Source organism: Eubalaena glacialis, chromosome 5, assembly GCF_028564815.1.
Source record: "Eubalaena glacialis isolate mEubGla1 chromosome 5, mEubGla1.1.hap2.+ XY, whole genome shotgun sequence".
NCBI lineage: Eukaryota > Metazoa > Chordata > Mammalia > Artiodactyla > Balaenidae > Eubalaena > Eubalaena glacialis.
In genome coordinates, this window is record NC_083720.1 from 11,154,126 (window position 1) to 11,168,301 (window position 14,176).

A 14,176-nucleotide genomic window follows, 5' to 3' on the forward strand; every position below is an offset into this window, starting at 1 on the left:
ACTTGATCTAGTCAACATTTTGCAGAACCTGCTAATTAGAACCATAAGGGAAAACAGACTAGGATAGGATAGGATCAGGTAAGGTAGGGTAGGATACGATAGAACAGAATAGGATATTACCAATTATGGTGTAGTATATATTGATATATTACCAGGTAAATAATGTTACGAATAAGGATTCCTAAATGAAAACGTTGCACAGAAAAGAACTCACCTTCAAATGTTCTGATAGCCATTTCACCATTAGAGCCATTGCTCTGACACAAACAAAACAAAATAACACATATTATGACATTTCCTAGGTCTGGGTTAGGTAGTTTTTCTCTGTTTAAGTGATTAAAGCAGAAGTTCTCAAGGTCAGAAAATGTTCTTATTTTAGTTTTAAGAGTTCACTGATTTAATCTGTCCAAGAATAAAACATAATTAAATATTTGCATAATAAGGATAAGTATTCTTTTCAGAGCATTCTGGTGATTTAAATATTTTTGCATTGACTTAAATGCTGCTTTATAATTACATAGAGTTAGTATAGTCTATCCAAAGGTGCACTCTGGGCCATGAATATATTTGCTAATCTAGAAAAATAGAAAATATTTTCAGTAGAAATATATTCCACAATAGCTTGATTTCATGGGAACACTGGGAACAAAAGAATCTTGCAACAATATTTGTAGAATTGGCCCAACAGTACAATGAGGAAATTACTGTCATCTCTGTTTTTCGGATGACTAAGCTGTGGTTTGGAGAGCTTAAGGAATTTGCTTAGGAAGAAACAAATGGTATACGGTCAAAAAGAATTCCAATGAAAACCAGCCTAACTTCTAACCACCAGCACTTCTATCAATTTCATTGTTTTGCAACAATTGAGGGTATAACACAGGTTTTAAGAGATAATAATAAGAGCTCATTGAAGATTTCCAGTGCCAGAATAAAAATGGACAGAGATAGATAGATAAATAGATAGATAGATAGATAGACAGATAGATAGGTAGGTAGATAGATAATTTGTTGTATACATGCTTAGAACCACAGTTATTGAACTTATTACCTTAAATAGAATATTACCAGGTATTTTGGTATTTTTGAAACTGAAATTGAGTAATGTGTACAAGAGGAAGACAAATGTATTTAGAGTACGAAAAAGTATTTAGAATTGGTATGCTTTGCTTATACCAATGTTAAGTATTATTAGTTAGCTTTTCTTTTGTTTAAATTTTCTAATGTGTATTCTTCTTTGATGTGTGTACTAAGTATTTTAAGTTTTTAAGCACAAGTGACTGATGCATATAAGGTATGATTAAAAAGCTTTTATATAAATGGCTACCAAATAATTTGCTTAAATGTGTACAAAAACATATAATATGTCATACAATAATATTATAGTTGGGTACCTTTAATTTGCATGATTGAGATATTTTAATGGTAAAATTTCAAAGATAAAAATTATGTAGCTACATTTTATACACCTTTGGATATTCAAATTTATTGTATTTATTAAAGATAGATATTTATTCGGGATATTATCTCATTATTTTATAAACTCTTCAGAATCTTTTGATACATATGGTAAACACAAATGCACACTAATACACTCATATACATGTACACGTATGTATTAAAAATCATTTATCTCAATTTTTTATGAAAATATGAACTTAACTCTCCATGACAGAAACTATGGTTGATCAATGTTGACAAAATAATTATTAATTTGAGTTTTCAGAAATGGGTGAGAAGAGGTGAAGGAGAGGCTTAATACTGTATACTTGAAAATTGAAGATAAAGAAAAAAACTTTTTTCCTAGTGCAATTGTTCTCAACAGGGGAAGGAGGGCTCTCTCAGGGGATATTTGACAATGCAGCAGACACTTTGGGTGGTCATACCTGGTGGAGGCTGCCCAGGGCACCTACATGGTAGAGGCCTGGGATGCGCTGCTAAACACGTTGCAATGCACAACAGAGACCCCTACAACAAAAAAAATCACTGGGCCCCAAATTTCAACACCACTAAGCTGAGAAAATCTGTTGTAGAGAAAAAAAAAAGATAGGATAAAAACTATAGTAGATGGAGTGTGTCAAATGTCACTTAACATTTTTGGAAACAATACGTTCAATACTCAATTTTAAGTTTTATGTAACAAGCATCCTCGTGGCTTCAATGGGCAGGGCAGGTAAAAGCTATTGCAGATGTAATGAATAGATGGCAACTGGTTTGACACTAAACTAAACATCAGGAGGACAACAGTCTCTAAACCCATTAATAGAGGTGATTGTGAAATTATAAAACTCCAGAAATGACAAGAAGTCTTGAAACAGCATTAAGCTTTCCAGAGTCTGTGAAATAGACATTTAACACACTTATAAATGCAAAGGTCAGTGGGATCTCAGCAGACTTACATTGATGCACCTGAAAAATGAGAGGAAACCAAGTAATGAACCAGAGATCATCTGAAATAAGATGACTTCCACTGTCTCATTAAAATATTTAATTGTCAGTCTTTACTTTTTCATGTATTTTAAATAGATCAAAATATGCAATACTAAGATGTTATAATAAATAAAATGTATATTTGAATAAGGTTGATTTGGCAATAAAGAAATATTTATGTTTAAAATTATTATGTAAATTAAATTTGAAAACTATGTAACTAACTAGCTTTATTGGTTTGTAAATGTATCAAACGATGAATGTCAGTTGTTTGCATGATTTAGATAACTTTTGATGCTTTATAGTTATCATACTAATGTAGATCCAGAAAAATTAACTTATTTTTTAAATAGTCATTTTTTAATAAAAGTGAGCTATCACAGGGTTTTAAATTCTACAACGCTCTTATTCTTAAAAAGTTCTGTTCTTATGGTGCCAAAAAGAGTACTGAGAAGGAAAAAAGATAATACAGTATAATATATATCCATACCAGTAATGCAATGAACTAAGAAGGGTAGTAAAAAAATCAATTAATTTTTATGGGTATTTTAAGATTTCCATCTTAAATGGTTATTTTCAGAGCTATGTGTGAATGTTATGATAATACAGTGTAAAAGAGCAGATGGTCTCCTTTAAAGCATATGATCTGCATATAGACTCAATATAACTTTGCTAATATTCACATTACAAAACCACTTGTAACTATCCAAAGTCTAAATACAGTCTAACTAGAGACACACAAAAGCACCTATGCCTCAAACAATTAATTCTAAAATTGCATTTTTTAATCTATCTTTAATCGCTTCAGCCAACACATCACAGATACATAGTTCAACTATCACATCCACAATTCAAAACAGAATACAGGTTAGACTATTTTCTTTTTTTCTTCAAAATAATAATTATCTGCAGGCACTCATTAGTTGAAGGACCTAAGAGAATGAAAAAATTCAATAGACATGTTATGCATCCAAAAACTAAAGAAGGCATTTCGTTTCTATGAGTACAGGAACCTAATTTTTACATCCTTTTAGTCAATACTGAAGAAAAAATAAAATGAAACTATTATAGTGTGCTTATACTGTACCATTTTGAACACACTTCCCATGTATCTGAGAGGGCTCTCCAGCTATTACCTCGATCATTTTTAAATATTTGAATTGATAATTTCGACTACCAGGGGACTGTATGAAAGAAATCATCAAGATTAAATGGATTTTCATTCATCTTTTGAGGCAATTTTCTCTCCTTCTAAATTGCAATGGCAGAATAATCTCCACTGAGACTGATACTCTTCTAATATAAAGTCCCTTCTCTGGAAGAACATGTATAAATGCATCACACATACTCAATCTTGATTTTTCCCACACGGTTTTAGATTCTGCTGTGGTTGTATTTTACATCTATGTGATATACACAGTAATGTTTGGTTAAGAAGATGGCAAATTAATGTTCTGCTCTACTCTCTGTGTGATCTTGGAAAAAGTCTCTGAGTTTAAGGCAGTCTTCTCAAACTTTAATATGCACATACACCACCTGAGGACTTTGTTTAAGTGCAGATTCTGATTCAGTAGGTTGGGAGTCAGGACTGAGATTGTGTATTTTCCTGGCTGACGATGACTAACCTGGTCCTTGATGCGACACTACTTTTTTTACGAGGAAAATTTGTGAAATGACTGTAGAGTACTTAGCAGCATGTCTGAGAAAGAAGAATAATATGTATATGCTACTAGCTAGCTATCATGCTTTCAAAAGAACGTATGAATAATGGATACTAGTTTAATAGTTACTAAAGAATAACTACTTAACCTCATCAGTTTTTGTCTCTGTCTTCTCTTTTTCTCTTCTTTATTTTATCTGTTGTTCTCCGTTGTTATTAAGTTTCAGCTAAACAATTTTCTTCTTTTCATATGTATTACTTAATCAGAAAGCCTAGACAATTTGAGCGAGAATTTTTTTTTTCTGTTCTTAGGACAAATAGATTATTCAGTGTTATCATTCTATTTCTGGAGCCATTATTTAAAAATATAGATTGCTCCTTCAATACCATCTCTTGAATCTTCTTTTATCCCTAGAGTTGTTCATTTTAAGGCTTTAGACAAATGTATAATGACAGGTATCAATCATTGTATAGTTTCACTGCCTTAAAAGGTCTCTTTGTTACATAGTTTCAAATTCTTTAATAATAATTATAATAAAGACTGCCAAATTTGGAAAAATTATCATCTTGTGTTACTCTCCAATTTTTAAAAGTATTGATTACTTTTCCAAGCTATATTTGAAAGCTCAATTTTCCTATATATACATTCTTTATACAATTTTTACATTTTGGACCACTGATGTCAATGTTTTAACAAATGTACACACAAAAGCAAAATGACATGAAAAGCATCTGTTATAGTGTCAAGTTTAAAGACTATTAGCTTCCTTTCCTGCTTCCTTTGTTAACTAATTAAAGTGTATAAGAACCAAGTTCCTAAATTTGTCATTATTAGTATTAGAATAAAATATGCCATTGAAAAATTTAATGTTACTGAAATATTTAAAAGCAATTCTCCTTCTGAAATATTTAACAACCAGACAAATCTTAATCAAAATACACTGCACTCCTAGTGTATGAAATTGTTCCTTTTAATTGCAGAAGTATTTGTGTATGTGTATAGGGAGGGTTATTGAAGAAACAGGTTTTTTTTTCCATACCTTCACCTCCCCTTACCTTAATTCCTTGGACTGAACTGAATCCCAGTACTGTCCCTGACTTTCTGTGTCATCCACTATTAGCATCTAGAAAGACTCCTGACATTCATGAATATATTATTGTGGCATTCCCTCCGTGTCCTGAGGCAGGATCAAGAGATGGAAAAACAGGACTCACCTTGAACTGTTTGTATTTTAAAATTATCTATTCACTAATAAATATGTACAAACATCAGAAAGTAAAAATAAATTAAACTCTAAAGTAATCTTCAGAAAGGCATATATAATATTGATATACACAAGGTGTTCATATATTCAGGCCCTTCACAATATATCCAAGACATGATATCCTACAAATAAAATATGAGTTCTATAATAGTACACATAATGGAAAATGGTCATATGGTTTAATTATTATACCTGCTTGAGAATCATTCACTGGGGGAAATTTAAAGAAACATTTCCTATGCCCATCACAGAAAACGGGCCGGCTAGATGTCACTGCATAGGATAGGGTCCATGGCCGCTAGACTCCAGGATTTAAAGTTGCAGTAATCACTGACTTTTCATCTAGTATATTTAGAGACTTACACAAAATACAGACCCATAAGTGAATACAATAAAAATCAGCTGAGCAAAGCCCACATCAGTTGAACCACTCTACTGAGACTAACTGCCAACCCATAAAATTGTGAACTAAAAAACTGCATATTGTTTGTGCTGATAACTTGGGGATGCCGTATTACATTGCAAAGTTAACCCAACCTTGGACTTCCCTGGTGGCAGAGTGGTTAAGAATCCGCCTGCCAATTCAGGGGACATGGGTTCAAGCCCTTGTCCGGGAAGATCCCACATGCTGCGGAGCAACTAATCCTGTGCACCACAACTACTGAGCCTGCGCTCTAGAGCCCGAGAGCCACAACTACTGAAGCCCGCGCACCTAGAGCCCGTGCTCCACAACAAGAGAAGCCACCGCAGTGAGAAGCCCCATGCACGGCAACGAAGAGTAGCCCCTGCTCGCTGCAACTAGAGAAAGCCCACGTGTAGCAACGAAGACCCAATGCAGCCAAAAATAAAAATATAAATAAATAAATAAATTTATTTAAAAAACCAAACGAAAAAGCAAAGTTAACCCAACCAAATATGGGCAAGATCTGTACCAAAAAATTATAAAACATTATTGAGAGAAATTAAAGGCAATCTAAATAAATTGAGGTATATATGTATATACTAAGTCATGTATCAAGGAGAGGTAAAGATGTAAGTGCTCCACCAATTGATCTATAAATTCAGTACATTCCCAAACACAACCCTATCAGGATTTTGAATATAAAATGAAAAGCTGGCTTTATAATATTTGTGGTAACACAAATGGCTAAGTGATATCAACAAAACGTTCTTGAAAGCAAACAAACTAAAAACGGAATTAGTGGACTTACTCAAATTCGATCAGTTATCAACATTTATTATAAAGTAATTAGGACAAACACGGTAATTAGAACAGTGTGGTATTGGCATGAAGAAAGACAAATGGAGCAGTACAGGGGAATAAATAGTCTAAAACTACACCTACATGTAAACATACACTTGATTTACAGCAATGTTTATGGTTGGCAATAATCATTTTTCAATAAATGGTGGTGTCAAGTGAATATTGACACGGAAAAAAATTATTCATGACCCCTACCAAACACTATATGCAAAAATTAATACTCAATCCAACTGTGAAAAGTTCATCAATAAAAACTGTAGATGTAAATATGAGAAGTTAATTAGTATGATATATTCTGTTCATGTAAGAACACCACTATTAGTGTAAAATCAAAGACTAGATAAATCATTTGCAATACATACAACATGCAAATTTCTCATATCTAAAACATACAAATCTATAAGAAAATATACAAATTAATAAAAGAAAGAGAGATGATCTAATTAAAAAATGGAAAATGAAATTTGAAGATAATTGTACAATGAGATATTCAGAAAGTCAATAAAAACACAAATGGGTATAGGTATAGTGCCTTATTGTTCACCAAGAATAATACAAAATAATACAAGCACTATACACTCATTGGAATGGCTAATATGAGAAGGGTTTTCAATAACCTGTGTTGGTGACATTCTGGAGCAATTGGAATGCTCATACATTGCTTGTGGGTGTATAAATTGGTACAATTAGTACCAATTTATACATCCAATTAGAAAAACTGGAAGGATCTGTTAAAACTAAATAAAGTAATTTCTGGTGACCCAGAAATTCCACTCTATATTTATATTACCATGGTCTTATAGGCAATTGAATTTTTACAAAAAGATATGTATAAGAACATTCATTTATACTTTATTTGTGATAGAAAAAATTTAGAAGCCAAATAAATACTGTTATATTTATTTAATAAAATATTACATTATAATAAAAATAAATGAAACTCTATTATAAAGAAGAATAGAGATAAATCCCATATACATATACTGTTTAGTAGAAGAAGCCAATTCACAAAATTATACAAATTCTATGATTTTATTTGATTAAAGTTTATAAAAACATGTAAGATATTTAAGATTTTTTCATTAGCCTGTATTGTAGTTCACAGGAGAATTAATAGTTCTATGCCCGTCATCAAAAAGTCTACAAATAATAAATGCTGGAGAGGGTGTGGAAAAAAGGGAACCCTCCTACACTGTTGGTGGGAATGTTAATTGATATAGCCACTATGGAGAACAGTATGGAGGTTCCTTAAAAAAATAATAATAGAATCACCATATGATCCTGCAATCACACTCTTGGGCCTATATCCAGAAAAGACAAAAACTCTTAATTCAAAAAGATACATGCTCCGCAATGTTCATAGCAGCACTATTTACAATAGCCAAGACATGGAAACAACTTAAGTGCCCATTGACAGATGAATGGATAAAGAAGATGTGATTTTACACATATATGTGTGTGTGTGTGTGTGTGTGTGTGTGTATATATATATATAATGGAATATTACTCAGCCATAAAAAGAATGAAATAATGCCATTTGCAGCAACATGGATGGACCTAGAGATTACCATACTAAGTGAAGTCAGTCACACAGAGAAAGACAAATATCATATCATATCATTTACATGTGGAATCTAAAAAAATGATACGAATGAATTTATGAAACAGAAGCAGACTCACAGACATAGAAAACAAACTTATAGTTACCAACAGGGAAAGAGGGAAATAAATTAGGAGTTTGGGATTAACAGATATACATTACTATATATAAAACAGATAACAAAGTCCTACTGTATAGCACAGAAAACTATATTCAATATCTTGTATTAATGGAAAAGAATCTGAAAAAAATATATATATATGACTGAATCACTTTGCTGTACACCAGAAACTAATACAACATTGTAAATCAACTATACTTCAATTTAAGAAAACAACTTTATTTTACCATGGATAGTTTATAGAATAGATTGCCTTTGATTGTTGCTTAAGGAACTTTTTTTTCCTCCCAACACAATACATAAGAATATGTGAGAATTGAGAACCATCTGAATCATAGAAATGTTAAACTGTACTTGGAGCTTCATTTGATAACTGAAGTAACTCAAGCAACATTACAAAAAACTTTTTTTTCTTCTATTGCCTCAGATTTTATAATATAAATGTTATCATGACCATAAAGTAAAATAAATGTTATTATCATAAAATAAAATAAAATAATAAAATAAAATAAAATTGCCAGGTTGCAATTTTTTTATTCTTGGGTCTACAGCAGCACTACCAATGTATCAAATGTAAAAAGGAAGAAATAAGAGTATTAAAAGTAAAATATTTTCAATAATTTACTCAATAACACCTCCACACTCTGAAATGATATTTTGGTACCAATCATGAATTTTTTTTCACTTCTCTTCGCTTTGCCCACATTCACCTTGCTCTAATTTGCCTTCAGCAGCTGCTAATGTAATTCAAGTATATCCATCTTCTGAACACGATCAGCAGTGTAGAGCTGGGTCACAGCTAACATGACATCAATGCTGATGGACGGACTGCATTTCACTACCTCACTGATGTTGATCATGTCTTGCCGTATGATGTAAAGTCTGGTTCATAGATTACTGATGAGATTACTCAGGAACATGGATGGATGTCTGTGGGAAGTTCAACTATCAGAGACATAGAGAGGAGGGACAACACCATTACTCTGAAGACCTGGAAGTTGATGACACATAGATGAAAATTATTTGTTCAAGTATTTTTCTGAAGTTGAAGACCTGTTTTATTTCAAAATTGGTACTTCACCAAATTGTACTAATACATGTTTTATCTGTTTAGATATATATATATATCTCAAAGTCCCAAAGTACATAAGCAACAGATATTTGTTTTAGGTATGATATTACTATTTTGAAGGTCAGTCCATTTATAAGAAAGTTTTTTTTAACTTGTACATTTACAAGACACAGCTGAGCTGAATTCTTTATCACTGCACATTCTAATAAGAATTCCACTGCTGCCTATTTCCCACTGAGTTTAAAAAGAATAGTCTTTTGTTATGATAAAATGCTCTTGATTCTCTGTAGAAAAGGATGGTACAATTTTGTGGCAATGTAATTCATGTTAACAACATAGATGAGCCTATAACTGCTCTCCCATTAACATTGTTGTTTTTCTCTGTTCACCATTTTCTAAAAAGTCCACCTTTAAACTTGGAATATTTCATACTTGTCTCCAAACAAAATGTGTCTCTTTTTATAAAATTGCATTTATGTCAGCGGAGCTGTTACTCTGGGTAAGAAAATGGGGAGAAGAAAGTAATTTCTATTTTCCCCTAAAGGCATTTTATTCATGAGCAAAGTCTACATGGCAAAATCTTATTTCTTCTACAAGTTTGTTCATGAGGATAAATGTAACTCCACTTATAAGAAATAGCATGTGATAGTAAAAGTGCTGGCTAATTTAGTTCAAGATAAAAATATCCAATTGAAGTAAAGTAGGGTTTTCTTTTTCTTAATGTAAATAATTCAAAAGTCACTTATGTAAAATAAATTAACTATAAAAATGTAAAATAATTTTACTTTACCTATGGTATTTAAGTATATAACACTAACAATAAAATAGATTTAGAAAATATTTTTAATAGATTTGGAAAAATAAGGATTTATATATGTACATATATACAATATATATATAATCTATGAGGATAGAAAGAAAATAATTTTACTTGCTTTTAAAGTGATAGAATTAATTTAACATATAATATAATTAGAGGAGACAGCTGAGAGAAGGTGACTGGGTGAATGAAATATATTTAGTGACCAAGATAGCCTTAACATTCTTCTCAGGTTGACTAAACTTTAGATACTTTTTTTCCTTACTATGGGCCCCTGACCTCCCAGTTCTTAGAGCACTGGCACTAGATGACTTGCCATTGCAATTTTTTTCCTCTGCCTCTCTTTGAAATGTATATAAATCTCTTCTTGCCAGGTTTAGGACCCAAGAAATGTCTTTCTTAAGGACCTAGGAGCCATCCCTTTGAAAGGTAATCCTAGAGAAAGATAGAGCCCCTATATCCCAGTCTCTGTGGGAGGTATGAGCCTAACTTCCCTGGGTGCCAAGTAACAAACACAGGTGGCCTAAACATACAGAGAAGCATTTGCAAACTCAGAAATAACTCAGAGTGCCTTTCTGTTTCACTGGAGTTGAATTGCGACAGTCTTGAGTGTCTTCCTTGCCTATTTAACTTTGTCTGGGAAAAATTTTCTTTGACATTAGCCATATGGGAGATCCAGAGAGAAGCAGCATTTTTTTTTTTTTTCCTTCTGTGGTAGTGAGTGTGTGGGAGGGTTATTTGATATAAGAAATTTAATCTGACCATTCAGTTAGAGAGGGATTGTGGTAGATTAATTGCAAAACTTCCCACAATTATTTATCCCTATGCCAATGTCCTTCCTAATGTGAATTTGCAGCTTCCCACTGAAGAAGAAAAGTCCAGTTCCATATTCCCTGAGGCTTGTGACTTGCATTTGCCAAGGGAATGTGGTAGAAGTGATCTTTTGCAAGTTTTGAGCCTAGGTCTTAAGAGACAACCACATTGGAACCATGACACTGCCATGGGAAGTAGCCAAAATAGCCTGGTGAAAGATGAGATACCATTTGAAAGAAAGTTCATTTTCCCCATTCTTGGCTTCCTATACAGTCTAGAGCAGCCTTTTCCCAAACAAGTGAGAAAGACCAGCCAAGACAAACAGAGCAACCTACCTGACCCACAACTGGCCATGAATGCCTGGGTGAAACCAGATGAGACCAGAAGACTATTTTAAAATCAGCACCCAAGTATTTTTTTCAACTTGAAAAATTGATCTTGCACTTTGTAAAAATAAGTGTGAAATAAGTGTGACCTGGCATACACACGATTTTATCTTTAGCTAGTGGTTCAACTCCAGGAAGTGTTATTTTCTATTTAAATATGCTTATGAGATAAAAGGGTAAAGGGAGCGTTTGAGTCACCTTTGTCAGAGTATTATCTAGAAGCGTTATGTATTCTCTTGGTTAGGCAACTTTTAAATTTTCTTAAATAAGAGATTAGAGGAGAGAAAAAAATTGAGTGTGTGTGTGTGTGTGTGTGTGTCTGCACATGCTCATATGTCTGTAAAATAAGTTGTGGGTCAACTGTGTAGAAGACTTGAAATTATGTTTGCACAAGTGTCTCTTTCTATGTTCCCAGCCTCCTTAGCAAGTTTTCCTTAAGAGCAGTATCGTGAAATATTAATTAGTTAATTAGGCATTCTAGATGACTAAGTAACATAATATTTCCATTGAATTTTTCTGGTTTAATTAACTTTATATTTGGAAAAATGTTTTGATTTAATATAAAATTTAGAATCATTCTACCTACAAATTAATGTTCAAATAGAACAGGAAGATGGTATTCAAATAGCATAAAAAGGGTAATAAAAATACAATTGAGTTGGAAATATTTTATGTATAACATTCAGTGTATTAAAAGATGACTTATTGTAGTTTTTTAATTACAACCAGAAAAGTATATTGTTTTTGCCACTGGCACATGGAGTGTATAACAGCTGTCCCTATAGTGTCCTTGTTTTACAACTGGCGACATCCTGGCTGCTTTTAAATATAAAGTATTTGTTTGGAATTTAACAACTATTTTAAATTTAATAACTACCTCTAATATGAAATAATTATTAAGAAAATATTTCATTCATTACTATTGTTATTTATTACTACAAATTTTAATGAAAATGTTTTATTATATATGCATGTGTTTGTGTGGTATTTAATGCATGTATTTAAAACATGATGAAGTTATCTGGAGGATTGAGAAGTAATAAAACTTTCTCAATTCATGCATTCTTAGTGTGGTACAGATTCAGATGATGGTGTACATATTCAATAAAAGATTTAATTTAATAGACTTGACTTGCTGTGTAGAAAAGTAAATTATTATAATGTTATAAAATAACATAGACAAAAATGTAATAATTAAATCTGACTGTTTCTAAAATGGTTATAGATTGATAATAAACACAAATACCCAATTGATAATATAATTAAAATCATAGTCAATTGAATGTCCAATGGTTTACATAAAGTGTTATAAAGTATGTGTTGTGCAGACTGATAAGTATTTAGAGAAACTGTCAAAGGCAAAAAGTCACATTAATCTCTCTATTATTTATAAAAATGTTGGCCAATACTGTTATTTAACTCTTTCTTGGGTATAGAACTTGCCTTCTTATCAAGCTGGTAAACACCAGCACCATCAGTATGAGTAATTACATTTCTTTTAACACGAACATATTTGTCCAACATATTTGTCTACCAAGCAATATACAGAGATTCAGCTCTTAAAGTTAGTTTAACAAATCAGAGTACTCGGCATAGAGTAGTACAATTGAGACACATTTCTATTTTCATTTTTAAGGAAAACTGAAAATAACATTTATCAGAAGTTAGTTTCAACAACTTTAGCTAAGAAAAACCAAAATATCAAAGTTCCTTAATAAAACATTATGTTACACATAAAACATTATGTTACACATAATATTATAAAACATTATGTTACACATAATATTCTTTGCTAAGATTTTAAAGTGTATTTCATTTATGTTTGTAATTGCTCATGAGAGTATTTTTATGATAGCTGATTTACAGTCTTTGTCAGATAATTCTAACCTCTTCCATCTCAGTGTTTGCATCTACTGATTTTCTTTTTTTTCACTCAGTTTGAGGTCTTCCTGAGTCTTGCTATAACAACTGATTGAAGACTGAGACCTGGGCACTCTGGGTATCATATTATGAGTGCTTGGATCTTACTTACACCTTCTGTTTTAGCTGACCTGCTTTGACAGCACTGAGGCAGGAGGAGCGTTGCCAGCTCATTTCAGCCACCTCACTTCTGTCAGATATCCATGTACCCCTCTTGGCCTACTTTTTCTCCCTGTCTTTCAGAAAAAGTCTTTTAGTTATTATTAATTTTTAAAAGTAAATGTAATCTCTAGAGTTTTTAGTTGTACTTACGGGGGAGAATAGGGAATAGAGCATCTTTCCAAAGTTGGAAGTCTTCCTTGTTTCTTTTTCACAACAGAGACAGCAGAGGACTTTGCAGGACCAGAGATTGGACATTAGGAGAGATATTCTGTCATTTGGGCTACAAGATAATAAATAAAAAGCATTGTCCCATCTCCTGGCAGGATCAGGGTCTAAGGTTGAACACTTCTTATAACATGGCAGAATGGCCTCCTTCATTGTTCTGCAATCTCAGCATTCGTATTGGGGTAACACTATCATCATCCCTGGCAAGATCGGATTGATTGCCTTAAGCACTAGATAGTATCCTATTTCCTTGGTGCAATTTTAGTTCCCCAGTGGTCCTGCTCTGTAGAAGGCTAACTCTTTGGCTGGGAGGTCTTGGACAACTTCACATTCTCTAATTTCTCTTTGTTGTATAGATAGGTCTCCTTCTGTGTCTTAGCTTGTTTATTTTCAAATCCAGCTCATGCCTCAATGGTGGAGAGGGTGAAGCGAAAAAAAATT